The sequence below is a fragment of the Xiphophorus hellerii genome, chromosome 20 (assembly GCF_003331165.1).
Source record: "Xiphophorus hellerii strain 12219 chromosome 20, Xiphophorus_hellerii-4.1, whole genome shotgun sequence".
NCBI classification, from domain to species: Eukaryota; Metazoa; Chordata; class Actinopteri; order Cyprinodontiformes; family Poeciliidae; genus Xiphophorus; species Xiphophorus hellerii.
In genome coordinates, this window is record NC_045691.1 from 10,894,553 (window position 1) to 10,914,976 (window position 20,424).

General features: G+C 36.4%; 1 protein-coding gene across 2 annotated transcripts in view; it reads left to right on the plus strand.

Annotated features, from left to right (window-relative positions):
- The window catches only part of LOC116711117 (potassium voltage-gated channel subfamily D member 3-like), a 93,490-nt gene that overhangs the window by 15,445 nt on the left and 57,621 nt on the right, over positions 1-20,424 (plus strand). The window lies entirely within an intron of this gene.

Here is a 20,424-nt window from a genome sequence, read left to right on the forward strand (position 1 = left end):
GAAAAATGTTTTAGATGAGGTGTTGATTTAACATTATTGCAGCTTTATAAAACCAAGTTATCCCTGTTTTAGAGCAGAGAAAGGTGGAACAGTTTGCAGTAACTGTGTTATTGCAAACTTTGTAATGTGAATGAAATATGATGAATTGTGTGTTCACATCTGAAGTGTTCATAGTATAAATAAAGCAATGCTTGTTATTTTTAAAATTAGAAAATTATTTTTAGATTCAATGAAGAGGATATTCGGGGTTGTTATAATGGTTCAGAATTTTTTTGATTTTATGAAAAATCCTTAGCACCATCATCTCCAGTTCTTCCAGAATAGAATAACCCTTCTCTGTCAAGTTGATTAGCTTTTTAATGTTTTGGCTCCTTGTCTGATGCTACTACCTCAACAGATGGTGGCAGAAGAGATTTCGATCTTCACAACAGACTAATAGGATATAGGTATTTAATTTTGATAATAAAAAAATTATGGGGCCCTATAAAATGCCACTTACTGAAGACAAGCAAAAGCAATTTTTTTCCCCTTTCTATGTATTATATTTGTCTCTGGATAATGGTAACTTTAACCTCGGATACTTAAATGGTACTTCTGTCTTGATGCAATTTAGGTTCAGTGTTTTTTTTTCCTTGTGTGTAAAAACTACTTTAAGCATTTAAGGACAGACTAATTGGGTTAGTCAAAATTAAATTTACATTTCTTTAAAAATGAGAGTTTCTTCAAATGTTTTATTGTCAAAAAATAGGACAGCTTAAGTCACAAACAATTGAAGACTTAAAGTACAGCTTTATAAACTTGTATGTTAAACAAATTTAATTAAAATCATCATCAGTGGCTGTTTCAGATCTTCTATCTCATCAAGAAACCAGAGTTGAACTGTTGAACATTAAGGCTGAGAACTCCTGTTCAGCAAACTTCACTCATGCTGAGAATGTTGCAAATGAAAGCAGAATGAAGTGATTAGTGTATTCTCTCTGAACAATTGTGCAACTTTGTTAGTGTGTTTTATAATTGGGTCAAAATAATCACTTACATTTAAGTTTTTAACTGACGTGATCAAAGAGAGGTTTTGATTTTTTTTATTTGTCCAGCAACTGGATATCAGTGTGTCAAACGGAGTCTTTTAGACCGGAAATTTATTTAAGAAAAAAAACATAAGAACTCCCATACATAGTTACACTCATGAGGACACATACTATCAAAAAACATAATAAATGCTTGGCTTTTTTTGTAATGTTTTCTGCTGCATCTTAAGTTACAAAAGAAGAAAACTGAACCTTCTGTGTCTGACCTAGAAAACAACCAGCAAGCCAGACTTGGATCTCAGGGGTCTAGGAGGGGCACACTTAACATCAAACAAAGCAAAATAAATGTTTATATGAACCTGTTAATGGGTTCAGAATGTTTTATGAATGATAAATGTGTCAAATAACAGTTTTATAGATAAACATTAGCTTGACACTTATGTTTGGTATTTTGTAGCATCTAGTCGGTAAAAACATTTCTATAAATTGTATCAAGTGTTTAAGAAGTTTTTTTGTGCAAATTTTATCTCTACTATTTTTGAAAACTGTCGAAAACATGACAGGTAATCAGGCATTAAAACAATTTTTGGAAACAAGTGTGTTATAAAAATATGTCGTCTTCTTACCTCCTGTGTCATAAAAACAGTGTGAAGACAACTGGGTTGAATTTTTGTTTCATGTCAGCTCACTTAAAACCATCTCTGCTTTAATCAGGCGCTGCCAGTGTCTCTGATCGTTCTCCACATCAAGCACATAGAGTTTCCCTTGCGTGTAGAAGTCAATATTTCTGTAAAAACAAGCAGTTTTGTTTATTTATACCCACTCTTCTAAGGAGAGAGCTGATTCATATGTCTAGTTGTCAGGAGAGAATAAGTGGGACTCCCAGGACAGATCCCTGGTATATCCCAGTCTTATTTTGCACCTAAGTTTATGTTTCTGTTTAATATTTTCCCTAAGAGTATAAAAAAAAGCACATTATATTTTTCACTCTTTACAGTTAGTCACTCACATTAGCCAAAAATATAGTCGAGTGCTAGAACATCAATTGTCAATATATGTTTGGCAATTGAAAATCTGTGACTTACCAAAATAGCGATTGATGGCTTCGTACATGACCACCTTGCTAAAGTTTTTGATATAATTATTTTTAAGGTAAGGTCCAACAAACAAAAGCGTTACTTTTTAGATCAATCAGGAGTCGGTTAAAAGTTTTGACTTATCTTTCAGTTTATATTTATAGTTATTCACTGACGATGCAATTGAATCGCACAACTGCCACTGTAGTTTCCTCATCTGTTGTGTGGGGTGTTATTTACAAAGACATGCATGAATTTTAAAGCGAACTGTACAACAGGTTAAAATCAAAAGCTGTTTCCAAGCAGACAATTCCAGATGTATGGAACTGCGCATAGGCATGAATCCAAGTACATTTCCCGTGTCATCATAATCAAAGTTGAACATAACACACAAGGGCATAACAGATTCCTTGCTTAAAAGATCCACATTTAAAGATGCAAATAAATGTGAAATACTCGTCATGTGTGATTCTTGTCTTGCAGAGAAAAAAAAACAAACCATAATGGTTTGTTGGAGTTGTTCCAAAATGAAAAGTGTATTGCACACACTATTAGTGTGAATGAATGCCAAAATGCTGCAGGAAAACAGTGAGGTTGGTGTTCAAACTTTATAAGTGTTCATTGAGATAACATATGTAAACAAAGAGCCTGTCAGGGGCTGAGGAAATACTCTGAAACTGTAGTTTAACCAGCAAAAACCAAACTAATCACTTGAACCGTCGTTTTATAAAGATATCATAGAGATACACTTATAGCCTTAGTGTGTATGTGGGGACACACATGCCTATTTGTTAAACTAGTTCTAATGCACTAAAATGTTAGTTATTCAAATTTGTGCATCTGGTTTTTCTACTATTTATCACATTTTTGATTCAAACCCTAATGTTTAAGTATTAGCCTACTAGGTTTAGTGAACATCTAGAATTTAAGAAACACTTATGTTAAAATTTTCCATTTACAATTATAATGTCCTACCAATGTGGCAAAAGTGGGAAATAGGAAGATATTCTACAGTATGACAGAAAAGCACAACATTGTACAGTAGTGAGAAAAAAAGAGAAAAAAGCCAGTCAGCAATGAAGAGAGAAGATGCAATGCTATCTGGAATAGTTTTCAACACACTATCTTAAGATGTTTGTATCCAGGCACAAAGAAGCACCTTGAATGACATGAGATGCTCTGTGCACAGAAAGAGACTGTTATTTTTAGATGCTCGACCCTTATCTCACCACACAGCTGGCAAAAGATTTGGCACAGAGAAAGGTAAAGAAAATGTACTAATAACCTTCAATGTGCTGTGAAGGAGGATTCAGATAGGGAAAGTGAAACGGTGTCTGAGAGCACAGCCAAGGTTAATTGCATGTGCCTTGAAAATGAAATGTGAGTGTTGTGGTCTTTTATTGGGTTCATCATTCCAAAAATAATATCTTTGGTCTTATTTTATGTTCTGAGTTTGTTTTTCTCAGTTGTTGCTGTGTTTGGTCCTCCAGGCCACAGTTTTCACACCTGTAGTAATGTAAAAAAAAAAAGAGGAGATTCTTAAAGTTTTTAGTTCTTTATCATGAATTGTTCAGAAACTTATCTGATGTTATTATTAATTTATTTATGGAAAACAAGAAAGTGATGTAATTGCACGTAACCACAAAACAATCTTGTTTTACTCATGAAACAAAAGATACCAAATAAAAGACGTCTTTTAGCTGATGATAGTCATCCCCTTTGAATTGAAGAGAATGACTATAATTTCTTTACCTTTTTTGATTTTACCTTAACTTTTATTTTCACTTCAACGGTCTCAACGACACCAATGAAAGTGTGTGGGATTTAAACTGGGTAAGCCAACTTAAAATACTCAATAATATTGTTTTCAACACATGTCTTTTATGTGACATGATTTTACAACTGATTTATTACTAGCCAGAAATTAATTTTCTTTAGATAACATTAAACAGATAGTTTTAAGAGGTCTTTTATTTCAATTCTGTGTGTTTCGTGATGATCCTTGATTCCTTTACTTACCCTTCTCAACCTACATATTACCAGATTCTGAGTTCTTCTGGATTTTTTGTTGTTTGTCCACTGCCGATTTGGTCAAGTTTAGCCTTACCTTTTTTCACTTTCACTTCCATACTCGAGTAGTAACTTTGGTTTTCTTTAAAATATATGTACTATCTTTTAATCACACTATCTTTTTAGAAGTGTGAACCCCTGTCTGCTTCGGTGTATTCTGCTCCAGAGCTGAACAACTGAATAGGAGAAGCAAAAGAAAATAAACTTATTTGTGCCATTCAATCTGAAGATGTTCAGAATAAATGTGCATCAATGTATCCCTGCCTTAGCAACAGTCTGAGTCTCCTATTTAATACTGAAATATTAGAGCCTAGCTAACATTATATATTAATAACACCAGCGCACATGTTTATGCTTTCCATCACCAGTGTTGGAAATGTGCCTTTAGGCTACCATCTCATGTTTTCTATTTACTCTCACATAAAAGTTGCAATTTATATGCAGGCAGTGTCCGGCAGACATGAGAAAAGTCTAAGTGTTGGTTTTTCTAAAATCGTAAGAAGAAAGCTTATCCTTAAAAGTCATAAAAGTGTTTCTTTGACTGCAATTCATTTTAGAAGCGAGATATATTCTCCTATGCAAATCTAAGCTTAGTTTTTAGTACAGGAAAGATTAACTGTTCCTCTTCAATTGTCTTTACTAAATTGCCTTCTGCTGTACAAATAAAACCACATATAAATGATAAAATCCAACTGGAGGTGGCTTACTGATATTAGCAAAAAAAATCTAAATGTATTCCAGAAAATGAAAAAACTAATTATCAACCTTTCTATCTGTAATCCTACAGATTCTGTGATGAAAGTAAGGGATGCTGTTGAAAAATATTCAATAAGTGTTTTATATTGTCATAGTTGTTATAATTGTTATCTGTTCTCTAGTAATTTGTTGGGGTCAGTTAAAGTAAATATTTCATGAATAGTTTATGTATAAAGACGTTGCTATTAATGGACCTCATCAAAGAAGATTACTAGCAACCTGCAAAAAAAGCCCACACTCCTTTAACTTTTTCAAATTTGGTAATGTTGTAAACACAAACATCAGTGTATCTTTTGGGATTTAATTGATAGACCAATACAAAACATTATTCAATTGTGATATAGAAGAAAAATGATACATAAAAACCTGAAAAGTGTGCCATGCATTTATATTTACTCTTTTGCCCTTTTTAATCCTAAAATCCAATGTTTCTATCTAGCAAGTTTTTAATGTCAGTATAAATGAAACTGTTATGTGAAGACCTCAAACGTTTTTCAGAGAACAGTAAGGAACAAACAGCATTGTAAAGATACAGGAACACAGCAGACAAGTGATGGATAAAGTCTGGGTGAAGTTTAAAGTAGATTATGAAACTATATCTCAAGTTTTGAACATCTCACAAAGTTTTCCATTCATCATGAGAAAATGGAAAGCATTTGAGCAACTAAAATTCTAGACATGGCTATAAAAAGTGAAAGGTCAAGCAAGAAGAGCACTAATTTAAGAAGCAACCAACAAACCCATTGTAATCCTGGAAGAGCTGCAGACATTCATAACCTGGGTAGAATAATTTGTTGTCAGAAATCTCTTTATGGAAGACTAGCCAGGCTGATGAATTATTGAGAGAAAGCCAAAAGAAGTTCCAGTTTGCCACAGGCCATGTATGTGACACAGATGAGTACTTAGATAGCCTCTTCATGTCATTTATGTCAGTTCATCCATAAGAATAAGAAGTTAGTTCTAAATTCAGTTCAACCTGGAGAAAATTAATTAATTCAGGCTCATAGTTCATTACCTAAACAATCTGAAGTTCACCATGCCAACATGAACTAGTTCTCTTCCATTTATTATATTTTGTCCTAAGTCAAATTTAAAACCATATATATAGATGTATATTTTGACATGCCTTACATCTGTTTTTTTCTTTTCTAATAAGCCATCAGTTAATATTCTTACATTTAAAGTGAGGCTCATAGTTTTATGGCCAAGTACAAAGTGAGGAAAGAAACATAAATTATCAATATCAGGTCCAAACAAACACTGCAAAAACAGCCAGAGTGTATTGACCTGAGTCTGCTGCCCAAGTACAAAGACAGAGCAGCCGTCACTTGCATCTTGGAGGCAAAATATTGTGTTGTTTTCCTGCATGGAAAATCCGAAGTTTGCTACTGAAAAAAGATGTTTATATATTGTGTTAATTCCAAACTCAAATGCTGCAGAATAACATCAAGGTGACCTGTTCTCACTTAAAGTTCATAATGTAAGAAACAACACGAATTCAAAGCGTAACACTAGCTGAGACGGAATTTTAACTGTCTAGCCTAAAAGCAAAAACTTATGTGTGATGGGAAATGAATATCCTGAACACACCGTCCTCCCTGATAAAATGCTGGTGGCAGCATCATGCTAATAGAAAGCTTTGTTTTCAGTAGGACAGGAATATTTATCAGAGTTGTTAGGAAAGTGGATGGAGAAAAAAAACCAACAAACCTCAGCTGGCTCCATAAGATGGCAGTGCTCAGAAGCAGAATGTGTTTATTGTCAATGTACAGTACAGACCAAAAGTTTGGACACATCTGTGTGTCCAAACTTTTGGTCTGTACTGTACATGTGCTTGTATCACTATACAAATAAAGATGCTTTGTGATTGTTACTTCACAAAAAGGTGAGGAAGGTTAATTGTTACTGTTATTCTATTTTGAACCTCAGAATCCATCATCTTTGGAAAGAATCAGAGTGATAGTAGCATCATGTTTGAGGGATATATTTTATTTCTGTTTTCTCAAACTGTTCACAATTGATGGAACAGTTAATGCTGTTTAAGACTGGCCCATTTCTCAAGAAAAATATTACTTTCAGCCTCTTGGGGAATTTGGAGCGGACAGAAGCTCACCTTTCAGCATGACAACGGCTCTTAAAAAGCTGTCAGAGCAGCAGCAGTGCAGCAGCGAGATGAACAAGTTTGCAAAGACACTTCCAAAGAGATATGAGACTAGTTGTTTGAAAGAGGGGCTGAAAAAAATTGTTGAACTTGAAGATGAAAGCTTCCAGGGAGGGAGAAGGAGAGTTATTGAAGAATTTGTCCAAGCTCAAGCTGAGAGCAAGCAAAGAGGTGTACAGGGAAAAGCTGGAGGGCAATCTCCAGCAGAATAACATGCAGGGTGTATGGTCAGGGATGAAGAAGATCACAGCTTTCAAGGTTAAGGGGGATTAGGGTTATAGAAACTTAGACAGAGTTAGTAAGGCTTGTTTGTGCTCACTATTCTTATTTCCTGCAGCAAGGGAAACCAGAAACTCAACACCTCCTTCAGTTTGCTGTTTCACAACAGTCATAGACCACCACAACCTCTTAAGTGCTATGAAACATTGAAACCCCTTATGTCTCATCATCCCAACTGTCTGTCTTCAGCAGTCAGGTAAAAAAGCAGCAGTGAAGAACAACGCTGTAGGCAAAGATGGCGTAAGCCCAGGGTTGTTGAAATGTTACAGGCATCTGGGATTAAACTGTAATCCCAGTGGTTACTTCCTTAGTCTGCAATTGAGTCTGAGAAGATTATAGTACCTTGGGAGAAGCCTTGTCTTGTTATGGTAACTAAATCCTTGTAAGTAGACCCTCAATAGGTTTTGCTAACATGAACCACAAGAGAAGTTCTGAAAAGTATGTTTTAGTCTTGTCAAAGTAACAAATAAGCATGTTGCATTCTTGGTTTACAATAAGTAATTTTCCTATTTCATCAATCTTGCTCTGTTTTTGAAAGTCCCATTCCTCTCAAGATTATATTCCTGTGGTTTGATTTTGTTTCCACTCAGAATTTCTAGAAAATAGAAGTGTATGTGTTCACAGCTGCCTGGATCATTGACCACCTCACAACAGACCACAGTTTGTGAGATTGACAAGTTGTCTGCCTGAGCAGATGGTTAGCAGCAGGAGCACTGCTGAAGGCTGCACTCTATTCCTACTCATCTTGTACACTTCATCCTTCCAGAAAAACTCTGAGTACAAACATCAGTAGAGATACTGGAATAACTTTGCAATTGTTAAGTCTGTCTGTGATTGGCAAAACTTTATATTTAGGGAGCCAGTGAAAGATTTGGTGGTGTTATAGGGAAAAAATTGCTTGATTTTGAACATCAACAATATAAAAAAGATGATGAACTTTAAAAGGGGAAAGAATTACTTAAGCAATTTTTGCATTCAAAAAGAAGTTGAGGAGGAGGTTAAAAAGATATTTGGGTGTCCCGGTGGCTAACCATGATTTGAGGTGCAGCTCAGAGGCTGTAAGAGAATCTGACTTTTTGGCTTAGAGTCAAAATTACAGCTAGATGGAGTATTTCTCCTCTAAATCTGTAGTGGAGACGGCCCTTTTAAGCTTCAGCTTTCAGCATAGTGGTTTTCAGTTTCTTCAGGTTACTAAAAAGAGTTTTTCTTACAAAATTATTACAGGTGTTATTTGAAATATTTAGATGTATGCACTTGTACACCCCATAGTACTCATAACATTTTCTCTATTCTGGAGGGTTTGTTTTTCTTGTATGTTTTTGAAGGAAGGAGGCTGTAAGGTTTTTATAGGGTATATTTATGTATGTGCATTTAGGTAAGACCTACATATATGTATGTATGCATGTGTAAGTATACATATGTACAAGTATAATATTAACAATAACAAAAGTATGCTAATTGTTGATAGTATAGAAGTCAGATGTCTGAATTGACGTAATGCCTAACGTCACAAACTGCAGTTATTAAGGCTGGCCATAAAAGGCCAGGAAGAACACAGTCAGACTACCTGACCTGATTTTTCTGTTTAATGTCTCCAGCTGTGTTTAATAAAAAAAAGTCTGAGTCAAAAGTGGAGCCAGTGGTGACAGTGCAACATGTACAGGAAGAGGAAAGGCACAGCAAAACGGCACAGATTGGTTTCCTAGATTGCTGCTGTGTATGATAAAGTCAAATGGTTAGTGTTCATTACCTCTAACATAATGTTGGACTGAAGAGTAGATGATGTTCGAGGTTGATTTGATGTTAGTGTTGTGAGTCGTAAATCATTTCACGGAAAAATTACTTGGAAATGCTGTCTCAGACATTGATGTTTTGCAATTGTTTAATTTGTATGATTTAGTTGAGTGGTCAGGGTTTGTTTCTCTGCAGATGTACTGAACAGATAAACATGTTTGATTTTCTGTCATGTTGTGCTACTTCCTTTTTTTTAGTTGACACATCTTTAAATGTTTTTTTCACAACCTTATTGATAAGAATAATTATAGCCTCACCATTTCATACTCCTTTTACTGTCAAAGCTACATTTTTTTTATTGTCTAAATGCCACGATCATAGGAGTCAGGAATATTAGAGAACAGTTATTATTATTATTATTATTATTATTATTATTATTATTATTATTTTCTAAGTCAAAAATTTCGATAAAGTAAGACTGATATGGTTTCAAACAATTTGGGAAAGCCCATATGACATGTAGTAGCTTTGTTAGCTTCTGGTCATTAATTCAATCTGTTCAAACAAACTTAGTGAAATACAAACGTTATGTGAATTTCCAGCCAATATATTGTTAAGGAAGGAAGTGGGTGTCATGTCCCCAAGACTGACATGTTTTGATGTGAAATATATGCACATCAAAAAAAGCTGGACCAGCTCTACACCCTCGGCAGGGTCCTGGAGGGTGCATGGGAGTTCGCCCAACCAGTCTACATGTGTTTTGTGGACTTGGAGAAGGCGTTCGACCGTGTCCCTCGGGGAGCCCTGTGGGGGGTTCTCCGGAGTATGGGGTACCGGGCCCTTTGATACGGCTGTCACGTCCCTGTATGACCGGTGTCAGAGTCTGGTCCGCATTGCCGGCAGTAAGTCGGGCTCGTTTCCGGTGAGAGTTGGACTCCGCCAGGGCTGCCCTTTGTCACCGATTCTGTTCATCACTTTCATGGACAGAATTTCTAGGCGCAGCCAAGGTGTTGAGGGGATCCGATTTGGTGGCCTTAGGATCTCATCTCTGCTTTTCGCAGACGATGTGGTCCTTTTGGCTTCATCAGATCGTGATCTGCAGCTCTCGCTGGAGCGGTTCGCAGCCGAGTGTGAAGCGGCCGGGATGGGGATCAGTGCCTCCAAATCCGAGGCCATGGTCTTGAGCCGGAAAAGGGTAGAGTGCCTTCTCCGGGTCAGGGGGGGTGTCCTGCCCCAAGTGGAGGAGTTTAAGTATCTCGGGATCTTGTTCACGAATGGGGGAAGAAGGGAGCGGGAGATCGACAGGCGGATTGGCGCAGCGTCTGCTGTCAAGCGGGCGCTGTACCGGTCCGTCGTGGTGAAGAGAGAGCTGAGCCAAAAAGCGAAGCTCTCGATTTACCGGTCGATCTACGTTCCCACCCTCATCTATGGTCATGAGCTTTGGGTCATGACCGAAAGAACGAGATCGCGGATACAAGCGGCCGAAATGGGTTTTCGCCGTAGGGTGGCTGGGCTCTCCCTTAGAGATAGGGTGAGAAGCTCAGTCATCCGGGAGGGACTCAGAGTAGAGCCGCTGCTCCTTCACATCGAGAGGAGCCAGTTGAGGTGGCTCGGGCATCTGGTCAGGATGCCTCCTGGACGCCTCCCTGGTGAGGTGTTCCGGGCACGTCCCACCGGGAGGAGGCCCCGGGGAAGACCCAGGACACGCTGGAGGGACTATGTCTCTCGGCTGGCCTGGGAACGCCTCGGGATTCCCCTGGAGGAGCTAGAAGAAGTGGCTGGGGAGAGGGAAGTCTGGGCCTCCCTTCTGAAGCTGCTACCCCCGCGACCCGACCTCGGATAAGCGGAAGAAGATGAATGGATGGATGGATATATGCATCAACCCTAGAAAAAAAGACCTTGTGTAGATGCTGGCGGGGAGGAGAAAGTCATTATCCACGGTGAAACAAGTTATCTACTGATATAGGCTTAAAAACCAATCAGTGAGGAAGAAGTCATTACTTCAAAAGCAATACATATAGCCAAATTGCAGTGTGCAAATCTGCTCAAGGACAAAGTCCTCAATTTTTGGAGCCATGTTCAGTAGTCGTAGTATTAGCCCGCCTCTTAGATGGAGATAGGCACCAGCTTCCCACAACACCCTGGAGGGTAAAACATGTTCAGATGAATGTTCAGTAGACTAATGAAGCTAAGATTTAGGTTGTTGACTATATATCTGCAGAAAAATTGGGAAAATAAATATCTGTATTATATTAATCAATTAAAACATTGCTTTCACAGACTGAATGTTTTCTCATATTTAATTAAAACTGTCTTTCACACCATGAAGGATTTGTTGAATGTTGAGCGTCACCTACATTAGACAGCCCCCAGAACCTCCACAGCTGCATTGAGTGTTTGATTAAAGTGTGACGTACTTATAGAGCTCTGTCCTCTATCTGCCTATGTTCCACATCTCCTCAAAGTTTCATAAAATATGGCAAAATCATTCTTCTATAATCTTGTTGAGGCAAACCCCCCCCCCCCAAAAAAAAACAGACACAGGCCATAGAAAATGTACTTGTGCCTTGTCTCTCGCCTTGAGAGATGAGTAAACAGACTCATTGCTTTTCTAACAGGGTCTAAGCACCCATGAAAGGCTCCATTCAGAATCATTATCCTGCCAAGGAGTGGACACGTCAACATGACACATCTCAGCTGAAGTGAATCAGCTGCTCTGGATGCCAATTATGCAGACATCTCAGGGCTAAGGTGACCGTTGTGTGGAGCTCTATGAAGGCTCTGATGGATTGATATCCACACTTCAAAATGGTTGATTCAGTTTCAAAAGTACATATTGTAGCTGAATAATAAAGCCGTAGGAATGGAGATGTCTTTTGAAGCAACTATGTCAATCAGAATAACCTTATAACTTTAATGTTATAAACATGTTTCTTTGTGTATCCTGCTTAATTATTTACTGTCAATGCTTTAATATGCAATGCATAAGTAATTTTATGCTTAGGTTACCCCCAGTAGATTCTCAGCAGCACCATCATGTTAATCTTCAGTAGCTCACATAAACAAGAGGATCTACAGTTCCTGTAGAATATGCAGCTTTATTCTGTCTCAGATGAGAAAACACAGAAAATGCTGTATGTTTTATTCTAGGGATGCATATTTAAAACCTATTCTTTTGGAAAAAATCTTTTAAATGACTGCATTTTGAATATTCAAAATTGCATGTTTCTTCATCACTGATTTCTGCTCATTTTAGGTTGCTTCACAACCTCAGCAAACTTTTTTAAATTCTATTTTACATTACACAGCTTTCTTCGGTTAGTCTGCATTTTCAGAACCACATGAAATGAAAGGTGACTTGGAAAAAAGACACAGAAAATAAATGCTTGGTTGAAGTAATTGAAAGACTGAGAGCATAAAATGAGACATGATCGCGAAATGTGACCAAGTAGGGAAATCAGCCAAGCAAATTGCACCATCAAATCTGTTTTTTAGGATCTTCCTGCTTTCTAAGTACTTTATAATAAGCAGCAGCTTGGTTGGACAGATTGGTTTTACTCTGAAGAGCATAATCATTTGTGCAGTGAGTGACCAATATATCAATTTCAACACCACACAGTCAATAAAATAAACAGGTTGTTGTGCATTATGGACTTTTGTTTCGCTGCATAGAGCTATATAGTTGTGATGGATGTGAAACAGAATGGCTGCATAAATCAATTATAAATATCAATTCTTTTACAATAATGGCTGTTGCATAAACTATATTTCATTCACATTCTACATGTGAATGAAAAATTGTTTATATTGATTTAAAACATTCAGAAATAAATCATTCATTCAACTGTTCATTGCACAGAAATTACTACGATTTGGTTCCTATCAAAACTTAAATTGAATGGATTGTACTTTCAAGTGGAAAACTAATAATAACAGCAGCATTAAGATATCTCTCTTTCTCAGTAACTATTTTCACTGTAATGTTAATGCACAGGCTTATTCCTTTTTTGTGTTAAAGGTTGCAAATGACAATTGTATAAGACCAGATTGTTGCTTTTTAATCGGTCACAGACATGGAAACCAGGTCGCTTAATCTGACTGTATTCTTCTTTTCTCATGATGCCAATTGAAAAACAACAGCCTGCTGTGCATCCCAACAAATTAAAATGCATAAAAATGGATGGTACATTTTGACAAAAAGCTATCCTACACATCAATGTTTCCTTCCATGGAGCTCACCCATGTTTTCTGTACATAGGATGTTTGTAGCAAAAGTGCTTATTACGTCGGTTTTCTGTTCTGCCAAGAAGTGGATAAAAATCCATCCCCGCATGCACCTATGAGTTGTCCGCCACTTATCCAAGATTGAGTCTCAGATAATAACGTCTTCATTCTGCACAGTAACACTCTGTAGCTCATTTTAGGGTAACCCCAAAGTGTTCTCTAGCCAAAAGTGATATATGGGCTCTTCAGATCAGGGTCTCCTTCCATTCAGGCAAATCTGGAAAACCTACAAAGGGAGGCCCAAAGGCACATCCTACCCAGATGTGTGGGTCACCTCACACACCTTGTTTTGAAAGCTATTCCCTGAAGCAGAACAACCACAATAAAATACTGATGGGTTTGGATACTTAGCTTCATGGGTGTTCAAATTCCTTACTTGTATTTTAGGATTTGATTTTATACTGTAAAAATAAGTAAAAAGGCTATTTTACTGTTGCTTGTATGTGGAATAACATTTAAACTGTATAAACTAATTTAATTTATCATTAAATTAGTTTATCATTTACTAGCAAAAGCAAACAAAATCCATTTTACTACACTCTTCCATGAATCCAACACCGTCGTCATCTTATTGTTTAGTTAAATCTGATTTGCTCTCATCATATTAAATTAAATGCAGTTAATTTTATCACTCTTCAAATTCTAATCGATACATTTAAAATTGTTGTGTTATCGTTGCTCTGATGCATCTTATAAAAACAGAACAAGAAGACTGCACCCAATTTGAAATTTTCACTAAAGTCAGGAGAACTGATCAATGTTACATGTACTGGTATTCCTCTACGACACAGGTGTCAAACTCCAGTCCTCAAGGGCCGGTGTCCTGCAGTTTTTAGATGTGCCACAGGTACAAAACGCTGGAATGAAATGGCTTAATTACCTCCTCCTTGCGTAGATCAATTCTCCAGAGCCTTGCTAATGACTTAATTATTCTATTCAGGTGTGGTGCAGCAGAGGCACATCTAAAAGTTGCAGGACACCGGCCCTTGAGGACTTGAGTTTGACACCCCTGCTCTATGGCTAATAAACCAACAGAGCTAAAAACTTAAGGCTGAAATTTCTTTTTACTATAGAAACTATAAACCTATATAGTAAGTGGCCTGTGTCAATTAAATTCTCTATACAGTCACTAATGATGGTTAAAAAAAGACATACAATTAATATGAACATATTTGTGATTCTTTTTGAAATTGACATTGAATTTTTTCATTATTGGTATAGAAAAGGTTAGTTTTTTTACTGTTATTGTTACACTAGACTGGGTTTTGACTAGGGAACCTATAATTCTGTGTTAAATTTAAAAAACTTTGCAACTGAATGAATAACTGAGGTTATTTGGTTTTAACAGTACATTTTATTGTCACTTGACATGAGCAATCTTTGAATGTTGTGTATTCAAACAAATCTGTTAGTTTCTCCTTGCAAATCATTTATGTTGACAGGAAATATGAACTTAGGAGAAGGTTAAACCAGGAAATTATTGAAGTCTGAAATGTACTAACTTTGTACCTGAGCTATTTATTTCTGTAGATTTCTGTCCACTATGTCCTAGTTCCGACAATGTAAACAGTCCCAGAAAACTTGTCCTGTGGTTGTTGGCAAACGCTCCTGCAGTGTAATTACACCTATAAGAAAAAGTGTAGAATTAACACCACCTGCATCTTTTATCTGCTTCATTAAAAAACCCCTTGAAAGTAATAAAAGTAAATAAATGCTGTTTACATACATTCCAGCAAATGAGCAAAAGTCCATTTGATGGGGACCATGGATATACAGTAGTATATGATATGATGATATAAGTAATTAGTTATGATTAACATTACTAACCACAGCACATTTTTCTAAATAATGCTGTGTCATTTACATGTCTTCTGGAAAACTGCAAAAATTACTTATATATACTTATATACATCGGTACACTTCACAATGAAATATTAGGCGTTCGTGCATAGCAGTGCACAGTCAGTATGGCTCACACAATATGCACAGTGCTCCCAAAATATGTGGGAACCTTAACTCTAATTAGATTTGTTGTTCCATGACAAAACGTGTAAGAGTTCAAGGTGTATGTCTCTGTCTAATTCCTTCCTGAATCTAAAGCTTCTTGGAAAGATGAGGAAATAAATACTACACTAATTCCTCATCTCCTTGTGGAGATCTTAGTTTCCTTAAAAGTCAGTGTTGGTTATTTGTTGCTTTACATGGGAGCCTTATACTGTACTTTGTGAAGAGCTGAATGTTAGAGTTCAGTGTGTCTCTAAGTGTCAGTTGCTCCATCTTTGCACCTATTTGCTCTGTGACTTTGCCACATGAGTGTGTCATTATGATTTTTATTTTATTTTTTTCCCAGAGTTGATGCATTATTACATGGAGTAAAATTGGGAATTAATGTAGAAGAGAAGTGGGAGGGAGAAAATGACAGAAAGATGGAGACAGAGACTTTTGGTTAGAAGTATAATAAGTCCTTTTGGAAGCTTCTTTCTTTCATTGTGCTCCAGTGGTTATTCTGTGGATGAGTTACACAACCATCAACCACTTATTCATTAATACAAAAAATATCCTGCTGTTTCTCATCACTGGGTGCAGGTGCTTCAGTATCTGTAAACCACAGATGTTTTGAAGCACAGAAGAAAGATGATGTATTCACATATCACTCTGATTTAATTAATATTGGTAAGACATGCAGAGAAAAACACTTTCACTTTTGAGCTCTGACTCTATGAAACTCAATATTATTGGCTTATTAGATTCATAAAATCAAGTCAAAAACTAGGCAGGAAAATCTTTATGGAGAAATAAGCCGGTAGAAGCTTCGACCGGTTTCTGTAAAATTCCACGAATGTTTGCTAATTTCTTTTTCAGAAAGGACAATGGTATTTGTTTTGGCATTGAAGATAACCGAGCCAAAACGACCAAAGTGACAATGCTTTCCAGAAAAAGCACAAAGCAAAACAGCCCATCTATTGTATTGAAGACAGTGGAGGAACACATTCCTGACAGCTCAAGGGAACAAAACATTACTCTGCCACTTCATTTGAGGAGACAAAGACAGAAGAGGAACAGCCAAAGGAGACTATTTAAAAGGAATCAGCTTGTCTCTATGGTGACTCTTCACACTGAGCAGCTGCATTGTTTCCTTCTTTAGAGTCTTTCTGGTTAGATGATATACCAATATTTTTAAGAGGGAACTACTGATAATTCAGGAGTCACAGTAAAAACCATTAATACCCAAAATGCACTGATCTACCCTGATTTAAGGAAGACTTGTGGTTGTTAACACAAATAGTGAATCAGCCAATCACGTAGCAGTAGCTCAATGCATTTGTCCTCTTGATATAGTGAAGATGGCTTGAAAAAGTTCAAATTGAGCATCAGAAGCTAGAAGCAAAAGCCAGATGGCAAAGATTTTTCTTGCCTAAAAAGTCAACTAAAAATGATAGATTCCTCTTTGTATATTAAGAATAGTTCTTCTCCTTAACTAAATTTCTGTTATCTTAACATTCCCTAAGCACCAATAGCTTTCAGTTTTCATAAGGAGAAATATCCAAAGAAAGTAAAGACTCTATCAAGATGTCTGAGACATGACGGAAATGCAAAGCAAACTTTAAAGTATGGAATCGGCTTTTCTCCTGCTGTGTTTGTAACAGTTCAGACAAATGCATCACCATCAAGAACTGCAGTTTATGAGAACGGCTATACTTCTAAGGCTTTAAAAATACTGAACTTCCTTTGTGCTCAAGTTATTATTCCACAAGATATAACCAACCGGATTAGAAGTTCTGTGGACCAGACATGGAGAAATCTGTAAAGTATTGCCCAATTTTATATATAAAGGACTAAAACTTCTTCCCTGCAGAAATTTTTTGCCACATGTATAGCACCTTGAATAAAATGACCTTTGACATAAAAAGGACATTTCATTTCCACATTACTATAGTCTTAGGAGAGTCTATGCCCTCTAACAGAATTGATTTAGAGGCATTTTAAAGGTCAAATAGCTACAAACTGTAGAGATTGTTTGAATGCCATTCGAGAGCTGCAACCCTCAGTGTCTACAAACAACTTAACGATCTCCGCTTTCAAGGTCACAGACAGCTGGTGTCTGTCTCCAGTGGTCATTGAGCAAGAGGCAGACAACTCCCTGGACAGGTCACTAGTCCATTACAGGGCATCTTAGGACTAACAGCCATGCATGCACTCACATATAGGAGCAATTTCGAGAAACCAGTTAATCTAAGAGCTATGCTTTAAGACTGAACATGCAAACTCCATGTGAAAAAATCTTAATCCAGGATTCGAACCCAGGACCTTCTTGATGGAAGTGTGCCACTGTACAACCCCATCTTAAATAATGTTAAATTAATTTAACCAATGATGTGTTTTTATTGGCTCTGTCATCTTTGAATCACCATAAAATCAGACTGTATATAAGGCATCAACATTTATGTAATTGTACAGTACAGCATAGATCACATGAATAAATGAAACTTATGACATCCGCTAACCCACTTTAGCTGTTCTGCATGCTTAGAAAAACTGGAAATTTTGCCATCTTAATGTTCCCACTTGAATACTGAAATCAGTAAATGATATAATCTCGATTGCTTAAAAGAAATGATGTAAAATATGTAAATTACTGCTTTCTGGACATCTGTTCAGTCAGCAGTCTTACCCATGATTGTGTAGCCTACTCACACAGAGTGAGGACTGCTTAAAGGCTCAGGAAAAGTTTGAAAGTTTTTCAGTCTAACAGCTGATTAGGGTGAAACACCATGCGTTTCAATCAGTTACCCCTATGACAGTATTCTAATGTTCTGACACACTAATCTTTGGGTTTTCATTATATGTAAGCCATGATCATTAAAATGACAAGAAAGGCTTGGAATACATTACTATGTGTAAGGATTCCATATAATATATGAGTTTCTCTTTCTGAGATGATTGACAAGAACTATTGCACTTTTGCTTAATACTTTATTTTTGTAGATGTACTAGTAAAGGCTTTCAAACATTTGTCTGTGTGTAATCTATGTAATGTTTCACTTGATGAAACATATAATGTTTCATCAATGTGTTTTGGAGACACATTAAATACTGTTTCATCAAGAGTATATTATTATTTAAAGTGATAAAAGTTCCTGAAATAAACAGGCTTTTAGGTAATATTCCAATTTATTGAATGGGTCTGCACATGTAAAATATAACAAAAGACTGCTACAGGTAAAAGGTTTTGCTACTCACTGTTACTCAGCCTAAGCATTTAAAAAATCTTGGTACTTTACCCGAGAAGCTGGAAAAACTAACATTTAGTCATTTTCTTTTATGCGGAAAATGAATATGACTTTGTTGAGTGCTCAACTTCACACCTACCAACAATAAATAAATGGTAAATGCACCAGAAAGTTTTAGCTCTTGCTTGCCTTGTGATCACTCTAAACACTCAAAAACTACATTAATCCATTCACACACACACACATGCACCCCTACAACTCCTTTTAGTCAATACAATACTTTCTCTACATCAGTAGACCCACACACTAAAAAATGTGGTGTACTGTGGTCTATGGTGGTTTAAGGTATATCACCCTTAAACCACCATAGCCACTTTGAAACATATTGGTGGCAGCAAAATTCTGTGAGAAAGCTTTTTTTCAACAGTGACAGTAGAGCTGGTTGAGATGCGTTAGATACAAGGCAATCCTGAAAAAAAATTAACTGTTAGAGACTGCACAATATGAGACTGAAGCAGACATTAAACTTCATACCTAAAACTAAAAGAAATGTACAATGGAATTGTTTAGATAAAATCATACTCATGAAAATCTTATATTTACTCAGGAAAAGCACAATATAAATGTACACTAAAGTTAATTAAGTTTTTAACATAAAATCATGTATATTTCTGCTTCAAAATTATGCACTACTTTTTGTTGATAAATAACATAAAAACCCATTAAAAATCACTGAAGTTTGAGATTACATTTTGACAAAATGTGATAAAGTTCAAGGGGGAAAAATACATATTGAAGGCACTGTAATATATTCTTAATGCAACATGTGTCCAAATTTAACTTGATGTTATTTTTCTTGAGAAATAAGATGCATGCAGCGGTGCCTAATATTTTAAATTACGGGAGCCATTCAGGGACGGTATTAATAATTGTGTTTACATGTCAGCATCAGTGATAAATATCGACACCTGTGCTACCAGGTGGCATCCTGGAGGGTCTGCACTCACAGCTTCATAAATAACATAATTATTGATTAATGTTTTCTTAGAAACCCATACTTCTAATTGTGAACATTCCTTTGAATACAGATTCAGTTAAGGGTGAAAATATGTCTATATATCATAAAAAACTCATTAAATGAATAGTATGGACAGATGCCAACAGGTTTTAGGCATTTTTTCTGCTCTGCCTTCAGACGAGATGTAGTTCAGGGCTTTTTGTGTATGCTGAATACTGAATATTCCTCCATTATTTTAGGGTTAAGGATGTAAATTATTTTTCAGATAAAGCATGTCAGTTGTTCTCAAACCAGAATCCACAGTTCTTCTGCATGCTCATTATTGTTGAAAACATAAACATGCATAACACCCTTCCAGTGTGATCTTACAGACAAAGAAAAAATAAACAGAGCAAATTGGTCATAAAGTGTAATGGAACAAAGAAGAGATCAAATACAATCAGGGTTTACAACTAATGATGGTAGAAAGCACTGCAACAGCAATTTCAGCTAATTAAATTAGGTTTTAAAAACACAATAAAGGACAAATAAAACAGTGCTTGACTGAAATTGATAAAGAGCAGATAGAGCTGACTACTAGCCCGAATGTTTATTTCTTGCCCGAATGTTTATTCTTGCTCAAAGGTTGTGTTACATCCCAACTCAGATAAGCTGTGCTGAGATAACAACACTGCGAATAACATAAACCCAAGTCAGTCCAAAGTCTTGGGGTCTAAAGTAAAATTTGATTTGGGCAAGATCATAACTGAGTAGCCATCATCATCATTTAGTTTGCATTATGTATTTT